Here is a 15,433-nt window from a genome sequence, read left to right on the forward strand (position 1 = left end):
ATATGAATTTTTGAACTATTTGTTCCAGTTCATTGAAGAATGCTGTTGATAATTTGATAAGAGATTGCATCGAATCTCTATATTGCTTTGGGCAGGATGGCCATTTTGATAATATTAATTCTTCCTAGCCAGGAGCATGGGATGAGTTTCCATTTGTTAGTAACCTCTTTAATTTCTCTTAAGAGTTTCTTATAATTTTCAGGTTATAGATCTTTCACATCCTTGGTCAGGTTTATTCCTAGGTATTTTTTTCTTTTTGATGCTGTTGTGAATGGAATAGTCTTCCTGATTTCTCTTTCTATTAGTTTATTGTTAGTGTATAGGAAAGCCACATACTTCTGTGTGTTAATTTTGTATCCTGCAACTTTGCTGAATTCCGATATTAGCTCTGGTAGTTTCGAAGTGGAGTCTTTAGGGTTTTTTATGTACAATATCATGTCATCTGCAAATAGTGACAGTTAAACTTCTTTACCAATCTGGATTACTTGATTTCTTTGTTTTGTCTGATTGCCATGGCTAGGACCTCCAGTACTATGTTGAATAACAGTGGGGAGAGTGGGCATCCATCTTGTTCCCGATCTCAGAGGAAATGCTTTCAGCTTCTCGCTGTTCAGTATAATGTTGGCTGTGGGTTTATCATATATTGCCTTTATTATGTTGACGTACATGCCCTCTGTACCCATTTTGTTGAGAGTTTTTATCATGATTGGATGTTGAATTTTGTCAAATGCTTTTTCAGCATCTATGGAGATGATCATGTGATTTTTGTCCTTCTTTTTTGTTTATGTGGTGAATGATGTCGATGGATTTTCAAATGTTGTACCATCCTTGCATCCCTGAGATGAAACCCACTTGATCATGGTGTATGATCCTCTTGATGTATTTTTGAATTTGGTTTGCTAATATTTTGTTGAGTATTTTTGCATCTATGTTTATCAGGGATATTGGTCTGTAATTTTCTTTTTTGGTGGGGTCTTTGTCTGGTTTTGGTATTAGGGTAATGCTGGCTTCATAGAATGAGCCTGGAAGTATTACCTCTTCTCCTATTTTTTGGGAAACTTTAAGGAGAAAGGGTATTATTTCTTCTCTGTATGTCTGATAGAATTCCGAGGTAAATCCATCTGGCCCAAGAGTTTTGCTCTTGGGTAGTTTTTTGATTGCTGCTTCAATTTCGTTGCTGGTAATTGGTCTGTTTAGATTTTCTGTTTCTTCCTTGGTCAGTCTTGGAAGGTTGTATTTTTCTAGGAAGTTGTCCATTTCTTCTAGGTTTTCCAGCTTGTTAGCATATAGGTTTTCTTGGTATTCTCTAATAATTCTTTGTATTTCTGTGGGGTCCGTCGTGATTTTTCCTTTCTCATTTCTGACTCTGTTGATGTGTGTTGATGTGATCTTTAGATTCTCTTTTTCTTTTTATAGGTCTGGCTAGGGGCTTATCTATTTTGTTTATTTTCTCAAAGAACCAGCTCTTGGTTTCATTAATTTTTTTCTATTGTTTTGTTCTTCTCAATTTTATTCATTTCTTCTCTGATCTTTATTATGTCCCTCTTTCTGCTGACTTAAGGCCTCATTTGTTCTTCATTTTCCAATTTCGATAATTGTGTCTTTAGACTATTCATTTGGGATTGTTGTTCCTACTTTAAATGTGTCTGAATTGCTATATGCTTTCCTCTTAAAACTGCTTTCACTGCATCACACAGAATTTGGGGCTTTGTGTAGTTGTTGTCATTTGTTTACATGTATTGTTTGATCTCTATTTTGATTTGGTCATTTATCCATTGATTATTTAGGAGCATGTTGTTAAGCCTCCATGTGTTTGTGAGCCTTTTTGCTTTCTTTGTACAATTTATTTATAGTTTTATACCTTTGTGGTCTGAAAATTTGGTTGTTAGAATTTCAATCTTTTGGAATTTACTGAGGCTCTTTTTGTGGCCTAGTATGTGGTCTATTCTGGGGAATGTTCCATGTGCCCTTGAGAAGTATGTGTATCCTGTTGCTTTTGGGTGTAGAGTTCTATAGATGTCTATTAGGTCCATCTGTTGTAGTGTGTTGTTCAGTGCCTCTGTGTCCTTACTTATTTTCTGTCTGGTGGATCTGTCCTTTGGAGTGAATGGTGTGTTAAAGTCTCCTAAAGTAAATGCATTGCATTCTATTTCCTCCTTTAATTCTGTTAGTATATGTTTCACATATGTTGGTGCTCCTGTATTGGGTGCATATATATATTTATTATGGTTATATCCTCTTGTTGGATTGACCCCTTTATCATTATATAATATCCTTCTTTATCTCGTGTGACTTTCTTTTTTTTTGAAGTCTTTTTTGTCTGATACTAGTCCTGCAACACCTGCGTTTTTCTCCTTGTTGTTTGCATGAAATATCTTTTTCCATCCCTTGACTTTAAGTCTGTGCATGTCTTTGGGTTTGAGGTGAGTCTCTTGTAAGCAGCATATAGATGGGTCTTGCTTTTCTATCCCTTCTATTACTCCTTGTGTTTTGATTGGTGCATTCAGTCCATTTACATTTAGGGTGATTATTGGAAGATATGTACTTATTGCCATTGCAGGCTTTAGGTTCGTGGATACCAAATGTTCAAGGTTAGGTTCTTTACTATCTTACTGTCTAATTTAACTCACTTATAGAGCTGTTATAAACACATTCTGATGATTCTTTATTTTTCTCCCTTCTTATTCCTCCTCCTACAATCTTTGTATTTTAGGTATTTTTTTGTGTGTGTGCTCTTTTGTGTTTTCTTTGACTGCTTTTGTGGGTAGTTGATTTTATTTTTTGCCTTTAGTTAGTATTTGATTGTTCCGCTTTCTTTGCTGTGATATGGTTTTCTCTGGTGACATCTGTTTAGCCTTAAGAGTGCTTCCTTCTAGAGCAGTCCCTCTATAATACCCTGTAGAGGTGGTTTGTGGGAGGCAAATTCCCTCAACTTTTGCTTGTCTGGGAATTGTTTAATCCCTCCTTAATATTTAGATGATAATCATGCTGGATGCAATATTCTTGGTTCAAGGCCCTTCTGTTTCATTGCATTAAATATATAATGCCATTCTCTTCTGGCTTATAATGTTCTGTTGAGAAGTCTGATGATAACCTGGTGGGTTTTCCTTTGTAGGTGACCTTTTTTCTCTCTCTGGCTGCCTTTAATACTCTATCCTTGTCTTTGATCTTTGCCATTTTAATTATTATGTGTCTTGGTGTTGTCCTCCTTGGGTCCCTTCTGTTGGGAGTTCTGTGTGCTTCACTGCTGTGAGTGGCTATTTCCTTCCCCAGTTTGGGGAAGTTTTCAGCAATTATTTCTTCAAAGACACTTTCTACCCCTTTTTCTCTCTCTCTCTTCTTCTGGTACCCCTATAAAGGGGATATTGTTCTGTTTCGATTGGTCACACAGTTTTCTTAATATTCTTTCATTCCTGGAGATCCCTTTATCTCTCTCTGCATCAGCTTCTCTGCGTTCCTGTTCTCTGATTTCTATTTTATCCATGGCCTCTTGCATCTCGTCCATTCTGCTTTGAAGTCCTTCCAGAGATTGTTTTATTTCTGTATTCTCCCTCTTTAGCTCTTGCATATTTCTCTGCAAATCCATCAGCATGGTTAGGACCTTTATTTTGAATTCTTTTTTAGGAAGATTGGTTAGGTCTATCTCCCCAGGTTCCCTCTCAGGGGTTGTCTGTGTGATTCTGGTCTGAATCAAAATCTTCTGCCTTTTCATGGCGGTGGGCAGATGGCACATGTGTCAACTGGGAGAACAAAATCCCTTCCTGCTTGCTCCTCACGTTCCTCTCCTGGGAGAATGGCGACCCCTAGGGACTTGTGTTGGGAGTTGCGCACGGATGGGGTCTCTGATTCTTGCCTAGGCTGCTGTGAAGGAAGCTCCATGCTGTTGCTGTGGGCATGGCCGCTTTCAGACTGCTGCTGTGCTATGGCAGAGCCCCACCTGGAGGGGGAATGGGCAGGGGGCTGTTTATCGCCGTGAGGGGCCTCAGAGCTGCCCTGCCGCCCAGGGGGTTAGTGTGCCTGGAGTACCCAGGATTCCCAGCTGCTCGGCTGAGTGTCCCGGGGCGCTTCTGTCCAGCTGTGGGGTCCCTGTCCCTTTAAGACTTTCAAAAAGCTCTCACCTTTCTTTTGTCCCAGGGGTGCCGGCTGCAGTGACCTGCTTGCAGGTTTTACTGTTCCATTTCCCTAGTATCCAGCACACCACGCAGTGTGTGTCTGCGCTCCAGTGCGGATGGCTAGGGCTGGGTGTTTAGCAGTCCTGGGCTCCCTCTCCCTCCCTGCTCTGACTCCTCTCCTCCTGCCTGGGGCTGGGGTGAGGGGTGTTTGGGTCCCTCCGGGCCAGGGCTTGTATCTTAACCCCTTCACGAGGTGCTGGGTTCTCGCAGATGTAGATATAGCCTGGCTGTTGTCCTGTATCTTCTGGTCTCTCTTTTAGGAATAGTTGTATTTGTTGTACTTTAAAAAATATGTATGTTTTTGGGAGAAGATTTCCGCTGTCCTACTCACGCCGCCATCTTGGCACCTCCCTCGGGTTAACTATTTTTTAAAGATAAGATAAAACTCTACATGACAATAACCTTCATGGAGAGTCATGGGAGTAGGCAAAGTGGGATTATTTAGTAGGCATTGAGAGATTGCTAATAACCTTTTACTGGAAGTAAGGAAGCCTGAGATTCTAAACAAAAAGTACTTTATCAGTGAAAAACATTTTAAAATTCACACGTAAGCAAGTTACATGTCATCTTAGAAGAATAAGAACACATGTCTAGGCTTCCATTCAGAAGAGAGAATTTGAAAATAAAAGGAAGTTTTTAAAAATTTCATTTCAGTAAAAAGCAACAATTAAAAAGGAAGGAAAAATGGACACTATTTTAAAATCAAAAATTATATATATGTTTATCAATATATTAAACTCATCAGTTACAAAAATAGGATTGAAGGGGAACTAACCAAGATGTCACTAAACACTGTTTATAGAAGACACACCCAAAGCAAAATAGCCTAAGACATTTTTGAATAAGAACTAAAAAGTACATTCTAGAAATCTATTGAAATAATGCTAATAAAAGACAAAAATAAAATTTTAGTAATAAATAGTTAATAAAGATTGAAATCATATTTGGAAAAAATGAATAATCATTTAAAAAGATGAAACCATGAATATAACAATGCATACTCATACAAACTAATAAGATTATAAAAGCATACAAGAAAGAATTTTAAACATATCTCTTTAAACATTTCAATTTCAATCAGATAGATGGAAATAAAAAATGCAAGGATGCTCATCTGTAATAGTGATTTATTATTAAGTCTGGTGTCTTTTAGATTACTCATAACTAGAAAATATTTTATCAATAGATATTTTTATAAATGAATATAATAGTACATAATGATAAGTTTGTATGTCTAAAAGGCTTCAGATTCTGAAAAGAAATTATGACAAAGAGAAAATGTTTCTTTCAAAGGCAGAAAATGTTTTAGAGGCTAGAGAGATTCACATTCATACTAATCAAGTTATTTTTCAGGCAGAAATTTCAATCTGAAATTTTTTTGATATGCAAAGTTTGGAACCGCATACCAAAAATAACTTATGTATGAAAATGGGAAAAATAACATTTAAACTCACTTAGCTAATCCTGGACACTGTGTAAATCCTGGTCAGATTAAATAAATTTCCTGACCATCTCTATCATAGTAGAATGTATGGTAATGAATATAATAAATATGCAATAGAGAAGTGAAACAAAACACAAAATCAAAATAAGCTGCAGCAAAGATTTACAACTACCTAACAGTAATTAAAGGACATTACATGTTTAAGGATATACCTTATCAGAGAGAGCAATTGCATGTCAATGTTTTCTATATGATAGCAGTTTTTCTGTAGTGGCTAATCCTATGTCAAAGTTATGTTATATCCAATAGCAGTCTGTTTCTTAACTCATGAATGACAGAATTTCTGATGTCATAAATAACTCATGTGGGGAATTCTGCTTCCATCCTTGTAATGAATTGAATTGTGTTTCCCCAAATTCATATGTTGCCATCCTAAAGCCCAGTACCTCAGAATGAGACCTTGTTTGGAGATAGGATCACTGCTGATATAACTAGTGAAGATGAGGTCATGCTTGAGTATGTGGGCCCCTAACCCAGTATGACCGGTGTCCTTATAAAAGGGGAAAATTTGGAAACAAAGATGTGCACCAAGAGAGACTGCCTTGTGACGATGGAAGCTGTGCTGCCACAGCCACGGAACTACCAGGAACTAGGAAAGAGGCCTGCAGCAGATCCTTCCCTGGTGTCCTGAGAGGGAGCATGGCCCTGCCGACATGATGAGTTCAGACTTGTGGCCTCCAGAACTGAGATGATACATTTCTATTGCTTAAGTCACTCAGTTTGTGGTATTTGGTTACAGCAGTCCTAGAAAATGAATGCAAACCTTGACAGAGGAAAAGGAACCAACCCATAATCCTGTGATAAACAAATACCAAACTGGGGGGAAAAAAATCAAATACTTTAAAACATTTAAACGTATGCAACACAAGTATGTGAACCCAGAGATACGCAAAAACAAATAAGCTGAGCCCTAAGAGTGACTGGAATTTTTAACCCAGAGGATTAGAGCACGGGAGTGTGGCAGAAATCCCAGAAGAGGGTGAAAGGCTCACTGGTTTGAGGAGACAGAGATCAGAGTTCAAGGAGGCTGAGGTGACCTAAGGTTATAGGTTCCAGAAGGAAGGAAGCCATGTGCAAAATAAGCTCCAGAAACTGGCACTGCAGTACTCCTAAATCATTCCTAATCCTAAACAGTGTGTATATAAGATAAACCTCTGCAAGATCTAACATGGAGTAACTGAAACTGAGCTGAATGATCACAGAACTCACACAGGCCTAGGAGGTATTCGAGTTGTAAATTGTCAGAATGAAGAGTTCTCTTTGATGAACCAGAGTTTTCAGAAAGACCAATAGCTTCATCTATTAGTAATGGGACTAAATTGTCACTAGAATAAAGGTTACTCTACTACAACTTCCCTAAAAAGTTTAAAAGCAATCCTAGAAAGAGTCAAAATTATCTGTGAGTATCTTGCTGTCTATGCCACAGTCAATGACAGAAATAAAATAGCATCCTATACTCATTTCATCTGAAGACAGTTAAAAAGGAAAGAAGAAACAGATGGGGAAAATAGAAAACATCTAGCAAGACAGTAGGCTTAAACTCAAACATTTAAAAATTAGATTAAAAATAAATTAACATTCTCTTTAAATAAAATATCTAAACATGTCAGTGAGAAATAAGTTTTAGATATAAGGACACAGATGATAATATAGATTAGGCTACTAGCACAAGTATGGGAAAGGCCATACCATGCAAACAGTAATCATAAAAAGCTGAATTTAGTATCCAAGGACATTAGATAATATAAAGATGACAAGTATAATTACCAGAGACAAAGAAGGACAATTCATAATGATGAAATTATCAATTTACAAAAAAGACATGGCAATCCTAAAGGTGTCTGCATCTGATTAGAGAGCTTCAGAATACATGAAGCAAAAAACATACTGAAAAAAAGAAATAGACAAATCCACAATTATACTTGGAGAATTCAGCACTCATCTCTCAATAATTAATGGGATGAACAGATAGAAATACTGGAAGTAAATAGATCTAAAAATCCACTCAACCTACTTGACCTAATTGGCATGCATTGAACACAGTGCCTGACAACAGCAGAATAAAGAAGTGCACAGGAAATAGTCATTGAGTTAAACCCCATGCAGGACCACAAAACAAGTCTCAATACATTTTTTTAAATGGCACAATAAAATATTTTCTTTGGCTCAAACAGAATTAAACTAGGAACCTATAATAAAAAAATACCTGGAAAAATAGTAAGTATTTTAAATGTAAGCAGCACAATTCTAAATAAGCCATAGGTCAAAAAAGAAATTCTGTGGACAGTTAGAAAATATTTTGAGTTGGAAAAAAATAGAAAATAAAACACCAAGATTTATAGTTTGGGAGGGATAATGTTAAGGAAATGGTGAACCAAGGTCCTCCAAGAAGCATTTCCTCAAGATGCAACCATAAAACTGGCAAAAATTGACAAGATCAACTTTTTTGGAGCTCCAGAATGTCATAAGTGAGAGCAAAAGTTGTAGGATTCCAAATCAATATGCAAGAGTCAGTTTTGTTTCTGTACACTAACAATAAAATACCTAAAAGACAAATAGGAAATCAATCCCATTTACAATAGCACCAAAAAAGTACACAACACTTATGAATAAACTTAGTAACAAGGTGAAAGACTTATATACTGAAAACTGCAAGTCACCGATGAGAGAAATGAAATAGGCAAACAAATGGGAAGGTGTCCCAGGTTCTTGAATCGGAAGACTTCATGTTATTACAATATCCATACTGCCCAAAATGATCTGTAGATTTAATGCAATCCATATCAACACCCTAGTGGCAATGCTTACAGAAATAGGAAAAAATTTGTACAGTATTTATGGAACCACAAAAGACCACGAATGGCCAAAATCAATCCTGAGAAAGAACGAAGCAGGAGATATCACACTTTCTGACTTCAAAATAAAATGCAAATCTGCACTATTCAAAACATGGTACTGGCATAAAGACCAATACTTTCTGCAGCATCAGTTTTGGTTTTAATTCTTTTTATTCTGATTTATTTCTTCTGATTTATTAGCTTATTTAGCTGATTCTTCTTTCTTTTTTTCTCAGGCTAGGTAAATGTATCTCAATTTTCTCAATAGAATCAACAAAACAAAATTTTGGCTCTTTTAAAAGATCAAAAAATTCACAAACTTTTATCTAGACTGATCAAGAAAAAAGAGAAGTCTCAAATTACTAAAATGAAAAGTGAAATGATGACATTAATATACACCTTGCAGAAATAAAAGTAGTATAAGAGGTAGTATAAACAAGTAGTATAAACAATTATATATCTACAAATTAGATGACATAGGTGAAATGAACAATTTCCAAGAAACACAAATTACCAAAACTGACTCAAAATGAAATAGAAAATCTGAACAGCCATAGAGCAAATAAGGAGATGAATTGGCATCTCACTAGAATTTCATTAGAATCAAAAACCTTCAAACAGGAAAAAAAAGGAGGACCAGATTCAATGGTAAATTGGAACATTTAATACTAAGTTGTAATTCTATTCACATTTATCTGCCTAGATTCAATGAAATTCCAATAAAAATTCCAACAGGTATTTTTCTTTTAGAAAATCAGAAGCTGATTCTAAAATTAATATGGGAATTTATTTTTCCAGTTTTATTGAAATATAATTGATGTACAACATGCATGTTTAAGATAATACAATCTGTTACTTTGATTCATTTATATATTGCAAGCTGATTACTATCCTAGCATTAGCTAACACCTGCATCACCTCACATTATTACCATTTCCTTTTTTGTGGTGAGAACATTTAAGATCTGCTGTCTTAGCAACTTTTAAGTATGTACTACAGTATTAACTATAATCACACTGCTGCACATTAGATCCCCAGAACTTATTTGTCTCAAACTGGAAGTTTGTACCTTTCACTATCTCCCCCACCCCCATTTCTCCCACCTCCAGCCCCTGGTAACCACCATTCTACTCTGTTTCTATGAGTTTGACTCATTAAGATTCTACGTGTAGGTATACAATTTTGTCTTTCTCTGTCTGTCTGACTTACCACACTTAGTATATATTACCTGAAGGTCCATCCATTTTGTTATAAATAGCAAGATTTCTTCTTAATGACTGAATATATATGTAAATATAAATTAAATATATTTATAATAAATATATATGCTAGATAAAGAAATACATATTTTATACACACACACACACACACACACACACATACACACCACATCTTTTTTATCCATTCATCCATTGACAGACATTTAGATTCTTTACATATCTTGGCTTGTTAATAATGCTGCAATAAACATAGGGAGGAAATGTAGCTATCTCTTTGATATCCTGTTTTTGTTTTGGTTGGATTGCTGGATAATATAGTAGATATGTTTTTTATTTTTTCAGGAACCTACCTCCATGCTGGTTTCCATAGTGGCTGCACCAATATACATTCCTACCAACAGTGCACAAGGGTTCCCATTTCTCCACATTCCCACCAATACTCACTCTCCTCCTTTTGGTAATAGCCACTCTTTTTTGTTTCAATTTTTATTTCCCTGTTGATGAGTGACAGTGAGCTCCAATGTACCTGTTGGCTATGTGGATGTCTTCTATGGAACAATGTCCATTGAGTTCCTCTGCCCATTTTTTTAATTGAATTGTTTGATTTTTTGCTGTTGAGCTGCATGAGTTCTTTACATATTTTGGATACTAACCATTTATCAGATACATGATTTGCAAATATTTTCTCCCATTCCATGGGTTGCCTTTTCATGTTGATTTCTTTTGCTGAGCAGAAGCTTTTTAGTTTCATATAGTCCCACTTACTGATTCTGTATCTGTTTCATTTGCTTTTGCATTCACATCCAAAAAATTGTTCCCAAGACCGATGTCAAGAAGCTTTCCCCCTGGTTTTTTCCAGGAGAGGTATGGCTCAGGTCTTATGTTTAAGTCTTTAATCAATTTCAAGTTATTAAAATTGACTCATAGATTTTTTAAATTGATATATATAAAGAACAATATCTCAAAAATAAGTCAAACACAACCCAATTTTTTAAATGGGTGAAATATGTGAACAGATACTTCATGTAAAATAATATAAGAATTGCCACTAAGCACATAGGAAGATGTTATTAGGCATGAAGAAAACACCAAGTTAAACCACTAGGAAGTACAGAAGACTTCCACTTCACTTTTAAATGTCAACCATTTGAATTTAAAAACCGATAATAACAAGGATTGGAATGGATGTGGAGTAACTGGAATTAATCACATATTGCTGGTAGAAATGAAAAATTATGCTTCCACTAGAGAAACCTTTTGTCAGTGTCTCCTAAAATTAAATCTACACTTACCGTATGACCTAATAACTGTGATCCTGAATCTTTACCCAAGAGAAATAAAAACATGTCCACACAAAGTCTTACACACAAATGTTCATAGCTGCTCTGTTTGTTATAGCCAAATATTGAAAGTAATAACAATTATCTATCAAAAAACATCTACACATTAGCCTATCAGCCAAAAGAAAGACCAAGCTACCGTTACGTGCAACATGGATGAATCTCAAAAACATTATGCTGAGCAAAAGAAGGTAGCAGAAAAGAGTATATATTGTATGAATCCATTTATTTGAAACTCTAGTTAAAGCCAAATTAATTCACAGTGACAGGAAGTGATCTTAGTTTGGAGCCATTGATGGGGTAGGGACTGTGGTGACAGTTGCATATCTACACACATTTTGAAAACTCAAATATGTACTATCTTCCTGAAGCAATTGAGGGGAGAGCATTTTACCTACATTAGTCATCAGTTATAATTATCTATTATATGTCTCTGTGCAGTTGAGGTTCTTAACTTGAATGGGCTCTAAGGAATTTATGGACCCTATAATATTATTTGCTAATTTTTTTTTGTTTCAGCATATAGATATTTGGTTCCTTCAAGCAGTATCTGACCTACAAAATGTTTAAAAACTCACCTATAGTGAAATCAGAATCTTATTCTTCATATTTTAAAGATTCTGGCTCCTATTTTATGTTTATCCACATAATGTTAGGAAAGCTCTCCCCCTGTTAATAGCCCCATAGACTAGTAGTAACTTAACCTAACAACTGTCTATTACTAACACTCTCAGTATATTTGTATGTAAAAATAACAAGATAGAAAAAAAGTCATAACTTGTTTGCTTCACAATAGTTGTGCAACATACTGCAATGTATTTTTCCTCTCAAGGCCTTACTTCTTCATTTGTCTACCTCTAAATCATCTTCACATATCTACGAATCTATCTTTTTCATCTTAATAACATAAAAAATAAAGCATTAACAGAATAGAATATACACTTGAGCTCTTATATTGAATATCAATCTATGTAGCAAATCTTTTTATTTTAATGAACTATCGTGACCTCCATATTCACAAAACATCAGATGTTTTCTTCTATTGTTATCTCGTTACTGGTAACTGTATAGTGGGAACTCTAACACATGTGTCTATAAATGATTATAAACTTTCTACATGGAAGTTACAGTAAAATTTGTATGTAAAATGATGAAAAGGATAAAAGTTTTTAGTTTGTTTTGATTTTTTTATCTGCTTTCCTTTCTGTTTTCCTGATGGATTACTGAGTGTCCTCATTATAGATTATCAGAAACACAACAAAATATTTGGAGCACATGCTTATAGTCTATTATAGTAGGCTATTCAACATTTCAGTGTTTAAAGTAAAAAACAAAATGCACTTGACCTTTTATCTAACAATGTAAGGTGTCCCATTACAAATGAGGAGAACCACTTTTATTTTGTGTGCACGGAAATGGGCACACACTTTAATTATCTGGAGGTCTTTTTGTTTTGATATTTTTAAAGATGATATATTTATATTTCATTCTAAATTCCATAAAACATCATTTAGTTGTTTTGGGGTTTTGTTTGTTTAAAAGAACAAATAATTTAAAACAGAACTGATATCAGAAGTAATGCTCTGGCAAAGGTGGTCTTCCTTGGAGGGTCAGGTGTTTATCAACTCTGTAGCATTTACTGGAGAGATTATAGTGTCTCTTAAAATATATATATATATATATATATATCATTACAAATAAACTGAACAGGTGTGTGGAGGATAAAGGATTACTAATAACTTTTTTCTGTCCGTATTTTGGGGGGTTTCGGTCCAAGACACAGAATTTCCAAATGAATACGTTGAAGCATAATGACCTAGAATATAGAGAATCAAAAATCAAATTTTAGAATTCTGGCTCAAGGAATGATCCTGCATCTAGAGTTTTAGTAACTGTCAGTAGTGGAGGGAGGGTTTACTCTAAGGTGAGGAACAAGAGCATTTAGCCCTCAGTACATTCTAAATGAAATATCACTCAACTGTCTCCTCTTTTATCCAATGCTGCTCTTACAGGGAAAAAATTTATTAGCCTTTCAGGAATGCTGTTATTAGGAAGGTATTACTCAGATGAATTATGGCTTTGGGTGTAATACACACCTTGTACATTAATGCATTAGCAGAGTAGATGATGAGCTTTGATCTACTTGAGTCAGCCTCTTACAGTCTTTGGGGCATTTGTCACCTTTGAAGCACTGATAAGACCAAGGGGCCTTATTATAAGCCACTATGCTGTTTTGTCTACATATCCTTGTTTCCCATCTCCTACCTAACTGCCCTTTACTCAGTCCTCTTCAGAAAGTTAACAGTACATGACCTAAGAAAATATTTAGGTGGATTGGAAATTACATATATACGGCATTTTTGAACTATGACTTAACTTGTTTTACTCATACAGAGGAAAAGTTTTTTATGAATGGTTCTAAAAAGTGTCAATGTATTTCTAAGGAAACTGGAAATTGCATAAGCCGTTCTTGCTATTTACATAGATGAAATCATATTTATGTCTTTAGAATGTGCATTATTTTCCCAATTGCCCAGAAAAATACAGAATTTTAAGAACACATTTAATTCACATTTATTTCCTTGGTCAACTCATTAGGGGACAGGGATCCAATTTTTGAGATGGAAAGAATATACTGAAGAAGTGTGTTTCTGTGAATAAGACCTTTAGTGCACTGTTTCAATGGAACATAGAATTTTTTTTTTGAATGTCTGATTTATACTCTTGGAAAAGGAATTTATAGTGGAAATGCTGACACAACTTTAGCTCCTGTATGGTGGTGTGAACTCGCCACAATAATAATTAAGCAATTAGGCATGACAGAGAGTGTGAGTTTCCTGAGATAATCATACTCCTGGGGCATTGCAAGTCATGATCCAAAGATAAGTGTTTTTAATCTCCCAAGGGCGTGATTATCAGATGATAACCACACCCTCTGGAGAAGACTTATGACTCATAAAAAATCTTTACTATAAGAGAAAAAAATGATTATGCTGCTGTATGCAAATGAAGCTGGCCGTGGAGACTGCTCTGTATTTGCCACAAATTAATTAAGAATTGCAAAACGTACACCACTTTAATGGTATAAGGCATCGATCCTGTGGACTGGTTTGTTCTCACTATTCTTGACATATAGTGATGAAAGAAAGACTGTCCACTTCTCAGCCTGAAAAAGAAATGAGTGGTTGATTAAATAATCATAAAAATCATATTGTCAGGACCTTTCTGTTGACTAAGTCTTACAGTTATATCCTAAGATGTAGTCTCTCTTTACCCAAATTACTCACTTTGAATTAACTTAGGAACTTTAGAATAATCAATTCTAATTACATGAGAGTGTTTTATATCTTAGCATTCATTCATCACTCATTCATTTTTCTCATTCCAATATCTAATAAACACACATGAGGCACTCTGCTAAAGATGTAAAAAAGCTGAAGATCCATGTTCTGATTATGGAGTATAGACACAGAAATAATTATAATACAGTGAGGAGAGTGCCATCATGGAGGTTACTAAAATATGATAAGATTGCAAAGAAGAAAGTAAGCTACTCAGCTGGGGAAGACAAGGCTTCATACAATGTATTTGAGCTGGATAAAAATTACTACTGCTGTGGTAGGAAGCCAAGCAGACAAAAGTTTCTGTTGAGGCTTCAGGAATGTAGAGGAATCACAGGGTGCTTGAGGTTGAAACAGTGTAACAAGGTACACACCCCCTGCCCCTCCTGACCCAGGATCCAGTGATATGGAGCAGCTTGTTGATCATAGTCATGGAGGCCCATTAGTTTGCAATAGGGTATCCGGGTAACCTTTACAGAGATAGAGTGAAATATAACTAGCATCCTGGGTACACCTACAGTGATCTGAAAGCCAACGTCTCGGTGTCCTGACTCCTTGTTCATAATTCCCACGGTTTCTGTAGCACTACTTGCTGAGCATTTACTATGTGTTGGGCCTTATGCTAAGAATTTACTTTCATAATCTCATTTTGATCCTCACAACAGCTGTGTTGTGGTAGATGGTATTTTTCTTGTGTTACAGATGCAGAAATAATATTCACAGTGGTTGTGTGCCAAACTCAAGGTCAGATAACTCATCAAAGACATGCTAGAACTAGAAAACTGAGATTGCCTCAAGAACATGTACTTTTAACCAATAGGCTCTACTGCAAAATGTATTTGCAGCTGTTGTTTATTTCAGAGTCCCACATGAGACAAAGTATTCCGGGAAGAAGAAATCAGCAATGTAAAATGGGGAGGCTCATAAGGGCACAGCCTATTCCTTGACCATTCTCTGTAGCTGGAGTCTCTCATGCATCTGGGGAGAACAATAGGAGAGGCTGGAAAGTTCAAGTTTGC

The sequence above is a fragment of the Manis pentadactyla genome, chromosome 3 (assembly GCF_030020395.1).
Source record: "Manis pentadactyla isolate mManPen7 chromosome 3, mManPen7.hap1, whole genome shotgun sequence".
Taxonomy (NCBI): Eukaryota; Metazoa; Chordata; class Mammalia; order Pholidota; family Manidae; genus Manis; species Manis pentadactyla.